This window comes from Peromyscus californicus, unplaced genomic scaffold (genome assembly GCF_007827085.1).
Source record: "Peromyscus californicus insignis strain IS unplaced genomic scaffold, ASM782708v3 Scaffold_20__1_contigs__length_68692818, whole genome shotgun sequence".
Taxonomy (NCBI): domain Eukaryota; kingdom Metazoa; phylum Chordata; class Mammalia; order Rodentia; family Cricetidae; genus Peromyscus; species Peromyscus californicus.
The window spans coordinates 36,168,563-36,174,562 of record NW_026294503.1 but is presented as its reverse complement, the minus strand read 5'-3'; positions in this window follow the sequence as shown (position 1 = coordinate 36,174,562).

Sequence of the window (6,000 nt, the reverse complement as noted above, 5' to 3'; positions counted from 1 at the left end):
GTACGCAGTCAAACTGGATTGTATCCCAAATATCTTATTTCATCAATCTCTGATTTTGTAAGTCAATTTATCAAATATAAAATATGTTGGCAAACTAATATATACCAGGTGATATATTAGTCTATGGATAGGACAATGTAAAATGTCTATAAAGGCATGGCAGATGAGCCACATGGTACAGATGAGAGTTCAAGGATAGCCACCATAAACCTCTATAAGAGAGCACTGTGAACATCTGGTTCCACTTTTTTTTTTTGACAACAAATTACAAAGACAAGTTAGAATAGGACACTATTTTAAGATGAAATCTCAAATTTTAAAATGTTGGCAGTGACATTTAAAATAAGTAATTTTATGTTGTATATTTCAAATAAATCATTGTTGATTAATTAATCCTAGTGATTAATAAAACAATGAGGAGGCACATACATCCAAAGAACAATAAGCAAAAGAGAACCTCCAAATTAAAAAAAATACTGATGTTAATATTTAGGCTTACACTAAAAAAACTTGTCACCCAGCACACACATATTTACCTACAGTGATGCTAACTTTTGGTAGGAAGGCTATCATCAGCATTGTGAGTATACTAGCATCTTCCACTCTAATATGAGATTGTGACTTACTTTTCCACACTTGGCCATCTTATTGATTGATACTGCAGTAGACAGTATCCTTTTCCCCAACATGCCAATGTTCAGATGCTCATAGATTAGAACCACATGAGATGGTAATTTTTTTAAAAAAAATTGTTTACTTATTATGCATACAGTGCTCTGCCTGCATGCATCCCTGCAGGCCAGAAGAGGGCACCAGATCTCATTACTGATGGTTGTGAGCCACCGTGTGGTTGGTGGGAATTGAAATCAGGACCTTTGGAAGAGCAGATAGTGCTCTTAACCTCTGAGCCATCTTTCCAGCCCCAAGAGATGGTAATCTTAATTAAGGAACTGTCTTTATTTCATTATTTGATAGGACCTACCACAAATATGGTGACACTTTCTGGTAGCAGCCCAGATAAAAAAGGACATGGCAAAGGAAGATCATTTGCCTTTTGCTGGCTTGTCCTTCCCCCACTCAGCAGACGTTGACTTGATTGCTACACTGAAACCAGGACCAGTATTTTGAGGATCCTATTCTTGACTGAGGAACAATAGCTCTACAGGAATCTTCTAGATTTCCTGTTGTGCGAATTCTAATTGGTATGATTAATAAAAACCTGGAGACAGATATCGGGGGAAATGCTGAAAGATCAGAGAGACAAAGAAACAAGCCACAGCCACTTCTCACCTTGCCAACTCCTCAGCCCAAAGGACTGAGCTTCTGTCTCCTCCTGCCTTATATTCCTTTTCTCCGCCCAGCCATATCACTTCCTGTCTTAACCTCCCTAGTGTTGGGATTAAAGGTGTGTGTGCCTCCCAAGTACTGGGAGAAAAGGCATTAGATTCCAAGTGCTCAGATTAAAGGTGTGCTTCACCACTGCCTGGCCTCTATGGCTAACTAGTGACTGGCTTTGCCCTCTGTTCTTCAAGCAAGCTTCATTTGTTAGAACATATACAAAATATCACCACAATTCCCAGTGGCTGATTGCAACTGCTGAGGCAATCAGCTCTATGGATGGAGAAATGCCTGGACTCTCAACCCTCAGGCATTCATTCTATTGGTTCTGTTCTTCTAGAGAATCTTGACTAACACATCCCAGGTGATTTGAATATCCTAATTATTACCTTAAAATTACAATGAATTATGTTGAATTCTCTGGCAGCCCAATGTACTCACATAGGTTTGTGAGATGTAGAAGAGGAAAGTAAATGAGAGGAATTAGATAGAGAGCTTGAGGGAGACTTGGCCTGACATCACAGGAGTGTGTGGCAGGGAGCAAAGCCAAGCCTTGAACTGCAAGTGGACCATCATCTCTGGACAATGAAACATACTGTTCTCTGGAAAGCCTGAAAGAATTAACAACTCCATCTATGTTGGAGAGATACATTTCAGATGATGATCCCTGGAATCACAAAATAACAAGTTATGTAAAGTTTAAAACTACTAAATTTGTGGTTCTTGGTTGCAGCAAGAACAGGAACCAGAACCCTCCAGGGTTAATGAAGGAAAACAGCATAGTAGTTCAGTGGCCTGACAATCCTTCTCTGGCCGGCAATGAAGTTATGATCTAGATCTTAGTAACGTTTGATGTATGGCAAGTATTTTAGATGTAATTCCCACTTAGAAAGAAACTCCATGTCATACCCTTACTTTCGTCTTGACATAATGAACCATTCTTACTCAGGTTGGTTGTTGTTACTCTTTCCTCTTGGTGAAGACAAGCAAAAATCCCTTTCCAACTTTTGTGATCAGTGTCACCCTTCTCCCATGGGTACCTCTGGAAAATAAGTTTTTCTGAACAGTGTGTCCATATCTGGTCCATGAAAGAGTATTTTTGGTGCCCCTCTGCTTCAAAAATTTGATAGTGTGCTCTCATCACAAATCCATCCATTTGTTCTGCTCCATTGAGCTTTTCACTATTGATGCTCTGAGGGTTCACAGGCATTTAGTGATTTATATAATTAGTGTCTTCACTTGGTTTTGAAGGAGGTAACATCTCCATCCATGATGGTTATTAACACATGATGCATCAAGTTCATTTATCTCTTTTTTAAAAAAATATAAGAAATGCATATTTCCCTACAGTGACAAAAGACCTCAGTTGGTAAGAGATGAAATCAGAAGACAAAGGAAGAAATGATGGATTGTCTAAGGACAAAGGAACTCCCGGGATCAAGTATATCCAATCCCTTGCTTTGATAATGGCTTTACTTAATAATACTTTGGAAGAAGTATTCACAAGCAAATAGATTGTTTTCAGAACTTACGTTTGCAAAAGAAAATGAATTTTTCTAGGTACTTACTTTGGAATTTGACAAGCAAAACCAAAGTTTGGTTTCATGAGTTTGTCAAGGTTATGGTTTCTACTTATGAATTAGTTAACTGAGTAAAAATGAATTTTAAAAAAAGGAAAAACTCTCTCATCTGAACCATCTAGATAATTAGCATGCCGTCCATTAGGTTTTCAGTATAATTGCTTCTAGATGTAGGTTCTGTTGATAGTATAGTTGTGATATTGAGAATGTAAATTATTTGGCAGCCTTTTCAGCTGGGATGGCTGCCTTTTCAAACAAAATTCAGTTTGATGTTTACTTTAAGGAAAAAGCTAAACAACAAAATTAAAGGCTTAAGTTATAAATATGCATGTCACAAACAACTCAGTTGAAAATTAAAATTTTGTGATGTTAGGATTGTTATTGATGCTGTAATCTTATAAAAATTTTGTGTATGGAAGATATGAATGCAAATACTATTTAGCAATAATTTTCATAAACCTTGGCATCTAGAAACTTTGGCTCTATAATTGCAGCATCAGGCCTGAGTGTTGTATTATTTTTCATTGAGAACCTCAGTGAATTGATACACAGATAAGACCATAAAACAGTATATGTTCACACAAAATTTAAGGCTAACTGCATAGAGGCCCATTTGAGTTCCACTTGTCACAAGTCATTTAAAACATTAAAAACTCACCATAGTGTTGTTGAGCCAACCAAAGTCCATGAAACCAAAGGGATGAATGAGGTAGACACATTTCAGGGACTGTAGACATAAAACAAGTTGGGTTTTTGTTTATTTGTTTGTTTTGTTTTGTTTTCTGAAGGCAATCTTTAAGAGACAAAGGAGACTAATATCACATCTATTTCAATAGAGGAGGAACTAAAATCTGTAGTCATTAGAACATTGTAAAGAGTATTTTTGAAAGGAAAATATAGATATACAGATAGGTTCATATAGCTGTATTTTTGAGGTTGTGAGCATCATATACACTAACCTGAAATGGCTCATTAAAAATACAAATAGAGAAATCCATACCATAGTTTATTTGCTGTTTCTATCCTTATTGTTAACCTAATTTGTAAATATATATCCATGTTTCTTTTGTCATAGAAATTAGAAATTCTTTTCATTTTAATGAACCTAATATAAAACACTCAAGGTAGACCAAGCTATCCATCCAATCTCAAAACAGGTAATTTTTTTTGACATAAGCCAAATGTTCTATTTTATTTCTCTGTTGCTGTAACAAAGCACAGACCAAAAGCAACTTGAAGAAGGAAAAGGTTTTTTTCAGTTTTCAGGCCACCATCCATCACTGGAGGAAGTCAGGGCAGGAGCAGAGCATAAGGCAGAAACATGAAGTAGAAACTATGGCAGATACCAAGGAAGTACCCTACCTACTGTATTACGTTAGCTTGTTCAGTTGCATATTTTTATACAGCCCAGGCCCATGTACCCAGGGATGGTGCTGCCTTCAGTTCTCAGAGCCATTCTACATCAAAAACAACACAGCACATGAAGGACACATTAACAGTGATACATGATAAGTTCTCTACTAGTTTAAATCTTAGGATTAAGGGTCTCAGATGTGTCTAAGTACATAAAATGCCAGCCACACAAACAGAAAGATCTGTGTAGCATGCTTTTTCATCAGTGGACAGCTCACAGAAAAAAACAGAGATTTCTTATTAATTATAAAAGCTTAACTGTTAGCTTAGGCTATTCCCATTAACTCTTATAGCTGAAATTAACCCATTTATATTAATCTATATTCTGGTACATGCCCTGTCACTTCACCTCTCTGTACTGCCCATCCTGCTTTTTCTGTGTCTGTCTGGTAGCTTTGTCTGTCTTTTTCTCAGAGTTCTCTCTCTGCCAGGAAGTCTCGCCTATACCTTTTGCCTAGATATATTGGCTCTTCAACTTTTAATTACACCAATCACAGTAATACATCTTCACACAGTATACAAATATCTCACATCATTTCCCCATTTTGTCTAAATAAAAAGTAAAGGTTTTAACTCTAATACAGTAAAACCATATACAATAAGAACAATTAAATAATAATTACATATATATAATGTCCAATCCATATGTATTTGGTTAATTCAGAGAAAATACTGTATTATCTGTCCTATCTTAGTGAGTCCAAAATTTTATACATAAACTACTTTCTATCATAACTTGTATTACCATCCTAAAAATATTTTTATACCTTAAAACATCTTTGATAGACAACTTAAGATTTTATGTCTCTCAACTTTATACAACTTACACATCTTTTGTAAGTTTCTTTTCTGAATTTGGTAACAAGGAAAATTGTAACTATAACTATCTAGTCTTCAACCCCATCAAAAACCCAAGAAGGATATAATATTACCTGAGTAAACAGAAAGTATAGAGCAAACAACTTCTAAAACTAGAAACAATAGAGACATCTGGCTGCCTGGATAGTCACCCAAGGTTCCTCCACAAAACTAGGGCATCTATCTTCAGCCTGTAGACCTAGAATATCTGACAGACTTACTGTAAAGCAGGTATTTTGAAGGACTGTACTACTTTGTCTTGGCAGAGTTCAGCAGTTGTCTTCTTTTGTGTCCTACTTGTTCAATTTGGACAGCATACTGTCAGTTGTCAAGGCAAGGGCAGTTTCTTTGCCCAGTGGCTAACTTTGCCAAAATGAAAGCAAACTTTATATCAAGGTTCTGTGATGTTCATCATCTTCATTTAAACTAAGTTGATTCTGCCAGGAACAGACATGTCTCATTGTCATGAAAAGCCTTGTGTTACTAAAATATTTTAAATGCCATATTCTATAGGTCTTTGAAATCTTTGAAGACCATCATCTTTTTAAAATATATCTCTGTTTGACCTTGACTATATATATATATATATATATATATATATATATATATATATATATATATATATATATAGTATAATTGACATGACTATAGGTTTGATTGTTATAGATGACTAACTACTAACCTTTATTTCTTTCTTACCATAAATAGCTTTCAAGGACTAGAAATTAACATTACATTGTTAAATTAGGTGCATAGGTACAATACCTTAAACAAGAGTAGAAACATATATACAGTATAACAAAAGTAAACT